Source organism: Cornus florida, unplaced genomic scaffold, assembly GCF_030987335.1.
Source record: "Cornus florida cultivar Cherokee Brave unplaced genomic scaffold, ASM3098733v1 CherokeeBrave_3.0.0_Hap2_Chr05, whole genome shotgun sequence".
Taxonomy (NCBI): Eukaryota; Viridiplantae; Streptophyta; class Magnoliopsida; order Cornales; family Cornaceae; genus Cornus; species Cornus florida.
The window spans coordinates 113,862,518-113,877,980 of record NW_026775575.1 but is presented as its reverse complement, the minus strand read 5'-3'; the positions used below and the strand labels follow the sequence as shown (position 1 = coordinate 113,877,980).

The following is a 15,463-nucleotide window of genomic DNA, read 5'->3' as shown; positions in this document are numbered from 1 at the left end:
AAGGCGGCATTAACCACTTGGATATAAGTAGTATGCAGGACTACCTATAATCACCACTTTAATCGGCCATATCAACCCTTTCACAAAGCGGTCTCTCTTCTTTTCTTCCGTATTGACCTCCTCTGGTGCAAATAAGGACAAATTTATGAACTTCTGTTCATACTCAGCCACAGTCATATCCTCCTGTTGCAGATCCAGAAATTCAGTCTTCATCGCTGATCTTACTGACATAGGAAAATACTTGTCGTCAAAGCGAGTCTGAAATTCAACATACGTCAATCTGGTCCTCTCTTCGACAGTAGTAATAGACTTCCACCACTGCAATGCATTGACTATCAGCATAAACGTAGCTAGCATCTGTTTCTGCACTTCGGTACAGATTACCATCCGAAGATGACGCTCGCTCTCCTGTTTCCACTGATATGCTAACAAGACATCTGTGGACCCTGCAAATGTCGGTGGATTTCCCCGGATGAACGAGTGACGAACTTTGTCCCATGACATTGGCTGTGCCATTGGTTCAGGAACAGGTACTATCGGAGGAGGTTGCTGGTTTCGTAGAGCAGATGCTACTCCTGCTGCCACAGCTCGTGCAATGATATCAGCAACTTGAGGAGAAAATTCCTGATTCTCATTTTGAGTTGGGGAGATACTGCGATGACGGTTCGCATTCCTTGTCCCACGCCGAGACATCCTTCTTTTAAATTCAGAAAAATCTAACATCAGTACATTATAATGGACCGACTAAAAGAATACAAAGAACCCTAATATTTAGGCTCTAATTATCAGAATACACAACGCGGAAGTATAGTAATCACAGATCCCTAAGACACTCGAACCTGGAATGCTCTGATACCAACTGTAACACCCCCACATTTTCCACGCATAAGTTGATCAGGCTTATACACGAAAAACGAGGGATATCAAAAACAATTGGCAATATACAAGCATGGAATACAAAATGATGGAAATAAAAGAATTTAGACAGGAAAGAAACATTAAATAATACAACATCCATCCATCCTTTATTTAATACAGTATTTCAGTACAACTTGGAAATCCTACGTCAGGGATCCCTAAATATAACCCTGAGAGTTCAACGTCAAAAGTAAATAAAAACTGAAACTGAAGTATTACATAAAACTTCTACCCTGCACTGGATCGTAAGAGTAGATGAGTTCGGATGATGGTCCCACACTGCTAACCTCAGCCTTGAAACGGATACTGACCGTATCCTGAAATAACAACAATGGTGGGTCAACCCCACGAGCAAGTCCTCTCTACTATGACCCAAATCAGAGAATCAAATAAATTAATTATTATGAATCGGATGAGTACTATATCTGTATACATCCTACGAGAACTATCCGATGTATAACATGACCTCAACCAGAATAGACGGTGATCACTTAGACTCACACTAGGTGGTTAAGTGTCGCCTTTCCCTACCCGGGAAATCAGCTATTATACATGGGGCACGGTACTGACAACACAGACTATAACGAACTACACGGTGATAACACCTCGCAAAGTACTGATGAATATACTGAGCATATAAATTAGGCAACACATGCCAACAATATTAAGAAATATACCGAGTATGTCAATTAGGCAACACATGCCAATAATATTAAACCACATACCCCGACAGCCACACATCTGTCTATCGCAACGAATGCATAAGGTATAAATGAGTCTAAACTTATTAGCCAGCTCATATGGTTCTATATGGCAACACATCCATATAATATAAATGCGACATAATTAAATAGTCCATTTATTTCCTGAAATGCACACAGCATAATAATCATGGTTTATATATCAATTAACAGTATAAACATCCTATAAGATATCATGGATAATTTATCTGACTAAAACCATGGCCTTATTTAATTTAACAGTAATGTTTGATACCATTAAATACGATAATAACACTATTTATATTTAACAATGTCGTTAAATAAATCACATTAGTATCCGTACTGCGAACGAGCCAATAAATGCTTAGAAAAGATTAATCGGCCATAAGAATAAGTAACGGGTGTTAAAATAATAATTTCGTGGCCTGTTAAACCCGTAATTACCAACACAGTACCTAAAAATCCAAGTTTAAGGTTCTGGAATTTACAAAACAGGCCCTAAGGGTATTCTGGTAATTTCCAGCAGCTGTAGGGACCCCACACGCGCCCTCACGCGCCTCCCAGAGCCTCCCCACGCGCAGCCCAACCTTCCCCACTCTCCCACGCGCCTCCACGCGCGTCTGGCATCAGCCACGCGCTGCCACGCGCTGCCACGCGCGCACTAAGGGTGCCTTGCTGACGTGTCACTTCCTGGTTGGTTGGCTGCATCCGGATTCCGTACTCGCGTCACACCGGATCATCTCACCCTATCTTCCCTCCATCCAACGCCCACAGATCCGGGTGTACCGCGGTATCATGGACCGCGATGCACCGGATCAATCAGACTCCACTAATGGCCAGGATGCGCGCGTACACCCTCCTATGGTGTGCCGCGTCGCACCGGATCACTCCGGTCGTCTCCCCCACTGCCGGCGACCGGAAAACTCGCCGGAAGGTCGTCGGAAATTGCAGAAAATGCCCGAAAAAATCTAGAAAATTCTAGAAAAATCCCTAAAGTCTTATTTAATTATTTTTAGCCATTATTAATTTCATAGGACATTAAATAAATATATACCATCCTATATAATTAAAATTCCATTAATTTAATAAAATAAAATTAATAATTTATTAACCTCCAAACCTTGGCTCTATGCATAAAAATAAGCTAAACAATTAATTTATTAATTCAAAGGGGAAAAGTAGATAATAACTTGCCTTTTTGGATTTAAAATAAATCCGCCGGTCTGCGCGTAGTCGGGTAAAATTGCCTACACCGGTCCAAGCTTCTTTCTCTTTCTCTTTTCCTTTCACTCTTATAAAATAGCTCTCTAGAATTTATACTTTGCTTCTAACTCCCTTTATTTTTTTCTAAGGCAAGCTAGTTAATTTATATACAAAATATATAATATAAATATTACAAATATCTTATTTTTTCATCAACTAACCATCCTCCCAACCATATGGCTTCAATTCCAACCATAACCATTGATGCAATCCTATCCTAATCTCTAATTTCATCATGACAATGGTTTAATACTATTATTATTATAACTATTATTATTATTTATTACTAATATTATTATTAATAAACTTTTATAATTATTATTATTATATTATTATTATTATTATTATTATTAAACTAATATAATTATTATTATTGTTTTTACAAAATAATATATTATATCATCATAATACTTTATAACACAAATATAATATTCTAATTAACTAATATTGCTTAATTAAACATAATTAACAAATAAACAATTAAATGAATAAATTTACTATTTCAACATACACATTTAATTTACATGCACCATTAAATGAACTTAATATAACAATGAAGCATGCACAATAATAGGTACAGGAATCCACACATAATTGAATTTAAATACACTGAACTATTTAATTAATTACGGGCAATATGTCAATATTAAACATCCGGCCCGTTATTCAAGCCCAGCTGGTTCAAGGTATATTCAGCCCAGTTTTCCAAGATTGAACAAGTCCTATCGTTAGAAGGATTTACCATAAAAGGAGAATTCTTTGATAGGAAGTTCTATACAAGGCAAGTTCTGCGTAGGAAATATTATACAATAGAAAAAACTCTATTCGTAAAAAAAGTCATGTATGGGAAGAATTGGAGGACAAGTAACGCGAGTCCTACCTTAATTCTACCAATTTTTGTATATAAATAGAGGCATAGACCTCCAATAAAGGGATCAAGCAATTCTACGCTTCGACATATATTGTTCTTGTTTATTTTTATTATTGATTGAGTGAGTTGTTTTATTTTTCTTAATCATTATTGGTTGAGCGAAATTTTGCACCTACACTTTGGCGCCGTCTGTGGGAAACGTATAGAAATAGATCTCCACCAAAGTTACAATACTTCAAATTAAAATCTCCAAGTCTAGCAACGTGACTTGGAATTAAAATTTCTAAGTCAGCAACATGACGAAGTCAAAGGAGAGTATGGATTTAAATCCAACCCTTTTCAGACATCCGAAGCCCGTGTTCCACACACGACCAGATCTTTGTCTGCGCAACAAGCGCAGGTGTCCAAAAGGATTTTTTGTGCCAAGTCAGCTTGGAAGACAATTCTTGTCTTGATAAGGCAGGATCAAGCATTACTCCAAGTCAAATACTGAATATCCAAAACTGGAACTTTTCCTTCACCGTGGAAACATCTAAGATTGACAAATATAGAGCAGAGATAACAAACAATTAATAAAATCAATATCACAATGAACACCAGGATACACGTGGAAAACCATTCAGATTAAAGAGTAAAAAAATCATGTGCCAACTCCGAATAATCTTTCATTATCAACAATAATAATGGGGTGTTTTTTTGCATGTCAGGAGCATCCTCCAATAATTTTTTATTTTTTATTTTTATTTTTATTTTTTTGTCATTTTACAAAATTATTTATTTTTATATATTTTATAAAATAGTTTAGTAAAGGTAACTTAGTCAACTTAGGGTTTAAATTTGTCAAAGGGACCTATTTGCACCAAATTGAAACTTTAGGGTGTTTTTTTGCACATGAGGGATGTGATATGCACTGTAAGGATACTTTATGGGTGTTTTCTACACTTGACCCTAAAGTATGTTTTAGTGGTGTGTTAAAAATAAAGTATAAACACATTTATTTTATTGCAAAAAATATTATCACATATATTTATTTTATTTTATTTTTAAATTTTCACATATTATATATGATATGAATCTCATTTATCTCATTATTAAGTTTAGTTCTATTCATTAATTTTGTAAAAAGAATTAGATTGCGATTTAAAATTCATAAATAAATTACTACACGTGTTATATGTTTTCAAAATATTCAATGAAAATCATTAAAATGCAATAAATATCATTTTCTTGGATTATATTATAAAATATTACTCATTCGTGAACATTGGTTTTAATAAATAGAAAAAAGTAAGAGTAAGTGTTTCAATAATTTTTACACTTTTTTTTTTTTTCAATTGTGTTCATTGTAGATATGTTTCATAATTTTTTTGCACATTTGGTTAAAATTGTATTTTTCTTAATTTTTTATTTTTGTTTTTCTCTTGTCACATATTATATATGGTATGGATATTCATTTATTAATGATTAAATTTATTATTGTATGTTAGTTTATTAAAAATATAATTAGGGTCTCAATTTAAAATTATAAATAAATTTGGGTAAATTTAATAAAAAAAAAGCATCTTAGGAAGCCTTAATTACTAAAATGTAAACACTCAAAAATAATTCCATCAAAAAGTAATTTAAGCAGAAGTAATTATACATGGAGACCGATTTACCCTTTACTGCACTAATGTAATGTAAATCTTTCACTTAAGAATGTAAAACTCTTGCTTAACAATGTAAAACTCACATTTAAATAAAGTAAAACATTCAATGCACTTAAGTTTTACACGAACATGCTTACTTTGCTTAAGTAGAAATTTTACATTATTCAGTAAAGCTTTTACATTATTTCACAACATTACACCTTTGAATACATTTAAAATTCATACATTACCATAACGTAAATCCTTACAACAAGGTGAATAATACTCCCTTCATCTCAAATTAAATGTTCATTTTTAGGAATTCAACTTAATATTTTTTTTTTAATTGTATTGGACCCATTGGTAGTAGAGGTGCAACTTGGGTTGGGTATACCGAACCCAACCCGAGCCGAGACCAATTTTTTACGGGTTTGGACAATCATTTTTTATTGGGCTTGAGTTGAAAATTTTCAACCCGAATTTAATTAGGGTAGGGTTTGGCCTGGGTTGAAGTGCTAGCAACCTGAGCCAAGCCGAAACTGAATTATAATATTATTTTCATATATATATTTTACTTTTAAATACATTATATATAATATTTAAACTATGATTACTTTTTTTTCTTTTTAATTTCTTTTGTTAAATCTTAATTTATTGTATGTTAACATTTAGGAGAATTAATTTTCTAAAAATTTGTTTATAATTTATTAAAAATCTACAAAAAGTCTTTAAATTTTTTTTTATTTAAAAGTAATTTAATCTAAAACTAATTCAAGATCATATTAAATTTTCGGAGTAAGGATTAGCCATATGAGTAACCCCAATTAACCCGAAGTTTTTACTCGAAATATAATCCTTAGTTGTAAGCCCGAATTTAAAAGTAGAATGATGGGTTGGGCTTGGGTTGAGTAGTTAAGGTTGATAATAGGGTTAGAGTTGAATTTGGGTTTAACATTTCATATGGTGGGTTGGGCTCAAGTTATACCTCAAACCAGTCAAACCCGCCCAAGTTGCAGCCCTATTTGGTAGTGAATGAATTACCAAATATATCCATAATGGGTTTGAGGATGTGATGATTACTTTATAATTTCAAAAAGGTTAAACCTTACTTGGTTTGTAACTTTGTAAACAGTTTTCTTTTCTCAAAAAACTGAAAATAGGAAATTGTACAAAAAATTCTGCTTGGTTCAATTTTTGAAAAATGTTTTCTGAAAACTCAATTATAAAATGGTCTATTTTTAGAGAACGGTTTTTTTATTATTCTCTAAAAAATGTTTTCTGTCCTTTGAATTCTTCAGAATTATTTTCAGAGTTACAAACCAAGCAATCTCTTAAATTTTTAATATTACAAAAAATAGTATTTTGACTTTTCAAATGGCATATTTATTTTGAGACTGCTAAAAATGAAAATGTAAACATATAATTTGAGACGGAGAGAGTAATAAATATAATTTTTACATGGCACAAAGAAAACAAAAGATGGTGTGTGTGTGTGTGTCTGTGTGTGTGTTATGGATACGGTTATGCTATGGTCGCCTTGCAAATGCAACATGGTTGTCTATTTTACTAAACATGTGTGTGTGTTATAATGGATACGGTAATGCTATGGTCGCCTTGCAAATGCAACATGGTCCATTCTATTAAACATGCTACGCGATGCAAACTTGGTGACTTGTCTGCTTTTCTTTTCGATGTTTAAAATCTAAAAAAGATAACAAAATCTTATTCGATTTTTATTATACTTGGATTGTACTACAAGAATCTTCGATTATTAATCTTGAAACAGTTTATAATTGAATTTTTTATTTATTTTTTCATTGTTAAGAGTACTAGGCAACAACTGGTACCCGAAGTAGCCAATACTTTTACCATCTAAATACCAAAAAACCGTACGAGTTGATCCATAAGAATATCTAGATTAAAAATAATGATATAAGAAAAAATCCCAGCCCAACCCAGCCCAGCCCCACACCACACAAAATAGGGTTTTCGTTCGCAATGAAACCCTATAAATGTATAGCTTTCTGCATAAACGCTCGAAAGAAAATAAGGGCAGATTAGTAGAAAGAGACACAAGAGCGAGAGATGGATAGTGTGATCGGAGACACCAACATGGTGACGGAGATACTCACAAGACTGCCCATTAGATCCCTGATGCGATGCAATTGTGTATGCAAACGCTGGCGCAACTTAGCACGAGACCCTCAATTCATTCAAAGCCACCTCACTCGATCGGTGATAAATTCTACTACCTGGAACACAGCAACGGTACCAACGATTACACTTGTACAAAGGTTAGATTTCCACACTTGGGCCCATCATATGTAGCACTAAGTGGGTTCTTGGAATGGTCTCTGTTTGTTCCGTTGCCAGGACCAAATAAAAATTTACTATATATTTAATCCCATCACCGGATTATGGGGTTGAGGAGTCTTGGACTAAACTTTTCTCCATCAATTTATTTCAGGTTGCTCGGATAATCCGTAATTCTGATGACACCTATAGGTCCCGTAAAAGATCCAAGGACACCAACGACGTTAAGATTCTATGCTTTCAAAAAAATGGGGAACTTTTGATGTTGGATAATAATAATAATATGGATCATGTTTTGATGTCTTATAATCCCCAAACCATGGCATTGAGGAAGCTTAGCTTTGATACTGGGCTAGCACATTGGTCACTCATGCGGGGAGTCTTGTTTCACTTCCCGGCACGGAGAAGATGAACTAGTGTCACACGTTTAAACCAGTTTTAGCTAGTGCTTTTATAGTTATTGACATTGATCTGCTGTTTTACTTTTGGGGCTTTGTCAATGGGCTTTAAGTCTAGTTGTTCAATGTTATTTATGAAATTTTAGTGGCATTACATGAATTGGTGTAATATTTTAAGATTAATTTCTTTTCTATTCAATCCACCTGATAGGATGTGATTTTTTTTATTTTATATGGTGAGCAAGTGTGTATAATTCGAAACATGTATGAACTTAAAGGGCACACCCTTGGACAACAGCAGAGCAATTGAAGAGCTACAAACAAAGCTATAACTCATAAAACCAGACTTCTGTCATGGCTGCTAATTATATAAAGAAGCATGGCAATAGGCAATCAATGGTGGTTAACATGAAAGCACACGGAGTAGAAGTTTTTGTGGTAGACTAGTCCTGTTAAAACAAGCGCTTTGTCTTTGTATGTATTAGCAGAAGCTGCTACAACTGTATTTTTTCAAGATAGTTAATGCATTATAAGAGCCGGAAAGCCTCCAAACACCATTTCAGTTGTTTTTTTTAATTTATTATTATTACATTATTATTATCAAATTAACTAATATATATGGATCGTTTTGAAATTACACAGCAAAAACATTTTATGTTGCAGAGTAATTCTAGTCTAGGTAATTTCCACAAAAATAAAAAAAAATACCACAATTGATTTATTTTGTATTTTTTTTATGATAACATTCCACAATTGATTACATTTAAAATTGATCATACATTGACATGACCATAAAGTAAATCCTTATTAACATGGTGAATAATAATAAATATAATTTTTACATTAAAATCAAGAAAACAGAGGATTAGATAAATGAGAAGTTTGATTTACATAACAGATGTAAGACATACGTATATGATTATATTAATGGACAAAAGATAATAAAATTTGAGGAAATAATCTTATTGAATGGATTATTATATTGGTATAAAAGAATGATGTATAAAGAGGAGTGTTAGGGGCACTATGCAATTGTCCATTCACAGTCACATTTTTTTTATTGATTGAAATACCAATCATGAAAGATATAATTAATACTTCTTTCTTACATTTATGGAACTTTAAAACATAAATTTTCAAGACAAAATTACCCTTTAAAATTCTTTCATCTCTCTCCACTAGTGCGTGTAAAATATATATATATATACACAAACATAAATATTCTTCATTCTTTCCTTTGTAATTGATTTTTTCCTCCCCTTAAATTCATATTGTGAATGATTAAGAGAAAAAAAAATAATAATAAAACCTCCCTTTTCTTGTATGAAAGAAACTATTTTTCTTCAAAAAAAAAAAAATTATTGGCTTATAACTTTTTTATTCCGTTGTCTTTTATATATATATCTATATACTTTCTTCGTCCCAAAAAAAAATATGAAGCTCATTGTGTTTTTTAAAACACGCACTGAAGCTTGCGAATAGGTCACGAAGCTCTCAATTCTTGGATTTGTTTGGAAATTGCAGTTGGTGTTCGTGGTGGTGGTAAGTGAGTGGAGAGAGAAAAGGGCAAATTTGTTACTTAAAATAATTTTTTTTAAAAAATTAGGATAAAGTACAATCACACCCATGAGATTTGGCAAAAGGACACTCAGAGAAAATTTACTTGTTTTTCCCTTGAAGGTTCAAAAGGACACCTATTTACATGAAAAATTGACCAAATTACCCTTTGACCGTTTAGAAGACTTTTTTAACTTTACAATTTAATAAATTGGACCAATCTACCCTTATAAATAATTTATGCATAAAAAAATGTTAAAAAAAATTTTTATATTGTTCACCCTTTTTTTTATTATTATTTACTTTATAAATGTCCTAATTTCTTAAAAATGTAGACGTTTAAAATGACTTTTTGATTCAATACATATATTTCAAATAAATTATAGTTTGTTATTATTTCTTTTCTTTTCTTTTTTATTTTTAAATTAAGATGCTTAATTCTTGCATCTAAAAAAATTAAACCAATCTCTTTTCCTTAAAAATAAAAAATATAATACCAGTATAATTTTATGCATCTTAAATTATATATCAAATATTATACATTTCCCAACATAAAAGAAAATAGGTACCAGTATAACTTTATGCATGCCTTTGTTTTTTTTTTTTTTTTTTCCTTTGTTTTATTATTATTTTTTGCCCTTTGTTTTATTATTATTTTTTTTCCCTTTTATGTTGGAAAATGCATAATATTTTATATATAATTTAAGATGTATAAATTTATACTGGTACCATATTTTTTATTTTTAAGGAAAAGAGATTAGTTTAATTTTTTTAGATGAAAGAATTAAGCATCTTAATTTTTTTTTTTTAAAAAAAAGAAGTAATAACAAAATATAATTTATTTGAAATATATGTATTGGATCAAAAAATCATTTTAGACGTCTACATTTTTAAGAAGTTGGAACATTTATAAAGTAAATAACAAAAAAAAAAAAAAAAAAGTGAACAATATAAAGTTTTTTTTTTTTGGTTACTTTTTTTTTTTTATGCATAAATTGTCCATGAGGGTAGATTGGTCCAATTTATTAAATTGTAAAGTTAAAAAAGTCTCCTAGATGGTCAAAGGGTAATTTGGTCAATTTCTCATGTAAAGGGGTGTCTTTGTCCATTTTTGAACCTTCAGTGGTGTCTTTATCCAAAAAAATAAGTAAATTTAATCCGAGTGTCTTTTTGCCAAACCTCATGAGGTGTGGTTGTACTTTACCCAAAAAATTAATACTACGACTGTAATACCCCGTAATTTTAAAGAATGTATTTAAATTAATCTTGTGTTAGGTTAATTAATTTTATTTATTTGTGCATACTACATTATTATATTAAGTTCATTTAATTGTGCATGTAAATTAATTGTGTATGTTAAAATAGTAAATTTATTCATTTAATTATGCATGTATTATTATTAATACTTTTATTTGTTGGTTATGCTTATATTAATCAATATTAGTTAATTAAAGTATTATTTGTGTTATATAGTATTATGATGATATGATGTATTATTTTGTAATAATAATAATTATATTAATTTAATAATAATAATAATAATAATATAATAATAATAATTATAAAAGTTTTATTAATAATAATATTAGTAATAATAATATTAGTATTAAATCAAGGTAATGATGAAAAATTAAATACTAGGATAGAATTTCATTTACTATGGTAGAATGGTGGATCAAATATCTTGATTAAAGATAGCATTGTCTTAAAGCCATATAGGTAGGAGTATGAGAAATGGGTGAGAAGTTATTATAAATAAGATATTTGTAATATTTATATTATATATTTTGTATATAAATTAACTAGCTTGCCTTAGAAGAAAATAAAAGGGAGTTAGAAGCAAAATATAAATTCTAGAGAGCTATTTTATAAGAGTGAAAGGAAAAGAGAAAGAGAAAGAAGCTTGGACCGGTGTAGGCAATTTTACCCGACTACGCGCAGACCGGCGGATTTATTTTAAATCCAAAAAGGCAAGTTATTATCTACTTTTCCCCTTTGAATTAATAAATTAATTGTTTAGCTTATTTTTATGCATAGAGCCAAGGTTAGGAGGTTAATAAATAATTTATTTTATTTTATTAAATTAATGGAATTTTAATTATATAGGATGGTATATATTTATCTAATGTCCTATGAAATTAATAATGGCTAAAAATAATTAAATAAGACTTTAGGGATTTTTCTAGAATTTTCTAGATTTTTCCGAGCATTTTCTGCAATTTCCGGCGACCTTCCGGCGAGTTTTCCGGTCGCCGGCAGTGGGGGAGACGACCGGAGTGATCCGGTGCGACGCGGCGCACCATAGGAGGGTGTACGCGCGCATCCTGGCCATTAATGGAGTCTGATTGATCCGGTGCATCGCGGTCCATGATACCGCGGTACACCCGGATCAGGGAACGTTGGATGGAGGAGATGCAGGTGGATTGATCCGGTGTGGCGCGCATGCAGGAAAGCTGATGCAGCCAACCAACCGGAGGACGCCGCGTCAGCAAGGCACCCTTAGTGCGCGCGTGGCAGCGCGTGCGCGCGCGTGGGACTCTCCAGACGCGCGTGCGGGCGCGTGGCTGATGCCAGACGCGCGTGGAGGCGCGTGGGAGAGTGGGGAAAGCTTGGCTGCGCGTGGGGAGGCTCTGGGAGGCGCGTGAGGGCGCGTGTGGGGTCCCTACAGCTGCTGGAAATTACCAGAATACCCCTAGGGCCTGTTTTGTAAATTCCAGAACCTTAAACTTGGATTTTTAGGTACTGTGTTGGTAATTACGGGTTTAACGGGCCACGAAATTATTATTTTAACACCTGTTACTTATTTTTATGGCCGATTAATCTTTTCTAAGTATTTATTGGCTCGTTCGCAGTACGGATACTAATGTGATTTATTTAACGACATTGTTAAATATAAATAGTGTTATTATCGTATTTAATGGTATCAAACATTACTGTTAAATGAAATAAGGCCATGGTTTTAGTCAGATAAATTATCCATGATATCTTATAGGATGTTTATACTGTTAATTGATATATAAACCATGATTATTATGCTGTGTGCATTTCAGGGAATAAATGGACTGTTTATTATGTCGCATTTATATTATATGGATGTGTTGCCATATAGAACCATGTGAGCTGACTAATAAGTTTAGACTCATTTATACCTTATGCATTCGTTGCGATAGACAGATGTGTGGCTGTCGGGGTATGTGGTTTAATATTATTGGCATGTGTTGCCTAATTGACATACTCGGTATATTTCTTAATATTGTTGGCATGTGTTGCCTAATTTATATGCTTAGTATATTCATCAGTACTTTGCGAGGTGTTATCACTGTGTAGTTCGTTATAGTCTGTGTTGTCAGTACCGTGCACCATGTATAATAGCTGATTTCCCGGGTAGGGAAAGGCGACACTTGACCACCTAGTGTGAGTCTAAGTGATCACCGTCTATTCTGGTTGAGGTCATGTTATACATTGGATAGTTCCCATAGGATGTATACAGATATAGTACTCATCCGATTCATAATGATTAATTTATTTGATTCTCTGATTTGGGTCATAGTAGAGAGGACTTGCTCGTGGGGTTGACCCACCATTGTTGTTATTTCAGGATACGGTCAGTATCCGTTTCAAGGCTGAGGTTAGCAGTGTGGGACCATCATCCGAACTCATCTACTCCTACGATCCAGTGCAGGGTAGAAGTTTTATGTAGTATTTCAGTTTCAGTTTTTATTTACTTTTGACGTTGAACTCTCAGGGTTATATTTAGGGATCCCTGACGTAGGATTTCCAAGTTGTAATGAAGTACTGTATTAAATAAAGGATGGATGGATGTTGTATTATTTAATGTTTCTTTCCTGTCTAAATTCTTTTATTTCCATCATTTTGTATTCCATGCTTGTATATTGCCAATTGTTTTTGATATCCCTCGTTTTTCGTGTATAAGCCTGATCAACTTATGCGTGGGAAATGTGGGGGTGTTACAACGACATAATAAGAGTAATAAGGTCTTTTTACTTCATTGAAAGGTATTTTGGTCACTTCAAACTAATTTTTTGACAAAAAGTATTGTTTTTTTTTTTGTACGGAGGGGACGTCTTTGCAAAAATGGGCAAACTCAGGGGACATGTTGTAAAAAAATGTCAAACTTCAAATTTAATTGTAATTATATTAAACATGAGGAGAGGTCATTGTAATTTATCCAAATTAAAATCCAACCATGGAGAGAGTATTCATTATAGTAGTTACTTTTCACCCAAATTTTCGTAACAAAAGCTTTCCTAAGCCCAACATAACTTGGCTTTTTTTTATTTTCTTTTCTTAACAAAAACCTTTTCTAAACAAAATATAACTCTTATTATTAAAAAGTATACAAGCCAACCTAATCAGTTGAAGAATGGGAGGGAGACACAGGCATTACATTTTATTCTCTATATATAAGCACGCACAATCAAGTGCAAAGAATTTTATTCATCCTCTTTGATTAGTTTTCGTTCCACAACCGTTTACGAAACAACCGTCATGGCTACAAGAAAATACAAAAAACCAGAATATAAAGATCAAGAGATATCAAGAGAAGATCAAAATCAGGAGCTATGTGAGTCGATGCCAGAATTGCCAGAATCTCTCATAACAGATATTGTTTCCGTGCTACCGTCCAAGGCGATCTTGAGTTGGAGGTGTGTGAGTAAATTCTACTATAAACTACTAACAGACTATAAATTTGCACACAACCCGAGTTATACTTGGTTGAGATTGATGAGCAGTGTGCTGCTGCTGTGAATACCAAGCTAAACTCTATCCTCCCTAGACCCAATTTAACTTATGCACATTCATGTAACGGCTTGCTTTGTACATTCCAAGCATCAATTGCTGACCCTTACTACATATGTAACCCACTGACCGGGGAGTGGTTAACCATTCCAAATTTCCGTAATTTCCAAGAATTGGGTTCATCTGCTCATTTTTTGTGTGGGTTTGGCTTTAGTCCCATCTCAAACCAGTACAAGCTCATCCATTTCTGGTATTTGTCCCGCGACCCCCATGCTTTTAGGTCTGCAATCTACACCCTCGGGACAAGTTCATGGAGGCTTATGCAACCACCCTTGCCATGCAAACTTTGGGCACCATGTTTTGGGGTTTTTGTTGGAGGAGCCATACATTGGCTGGTTGCTGACACTGTGGACAATATACCATATTTGATATGTTCACTTCTTGTTGAGGAGGAGACATGGCAACTAATACAACCCCCAGCACATTTTGGCCCGCAACACAGGGCACGGCGTGCTCAGATAAAGCTAGGGGCGTTGGGAGGGTGTCTCGCCATATATGATCATTCTTCTGAAACCCACTTTGACATATGGATGAGAAAGATGGAGGAGAATATTATTGATGGAAGCATGGTGGAGGTTTGGGTTAAAGAGTTTGTTATCCAATATCCATCTGCATTAGCCTCCTCCGGTGTACCTCTTCAACCATTAGAATTCCTGAAATTTTGTGTAAACTTGGGTAAGAGGGAAGATATTAGAGGTCAGGAAATCTTGATGGTAAGGAATAATACTGATGTCGTTGCTTATGACCCCCGAACCAAAACCTTCAGAAATATTGAAACTGGGATTAATGAAAGGGTTAAAGTAATCACTCACCGAGCAAGATTCTCCCTTTTCATCAATGAGGCAATGGTAAAAAATTCAGCAGTGCGAAGAGCTCCATATCTGTTATTTCAGGATCCAGCATAAACACCTACACCTACCCATGTAATGATGAACAAGAAGAAGATACCAGTTTATCAAGGTTTACTATGCT

At 33.4% G+C, this 15,463-nt stretch overlaps 1 long non-coding RNA gene across 1 annotated transcript; it reads left to right on the top strand.

The window, feature by feature from the left end:
• Nucleotides 1-7,373: 7,373 nt before the first annotated feature.
• On the top strand, nt 7,374-8,316 carry LOC132308735 (uncharacterized). Its single transcript, XR_009482464.1, has 2 exons — nt 7,374-7,696; nt 7,870-8,316. It is a non-coding gene; the product is annotated as an uncharacterized LOC132308735 (long non-coding RNA).
• The last annotated feature ends 7,147 nt before the right edge of the window (nt 8,317-15,463 follow it).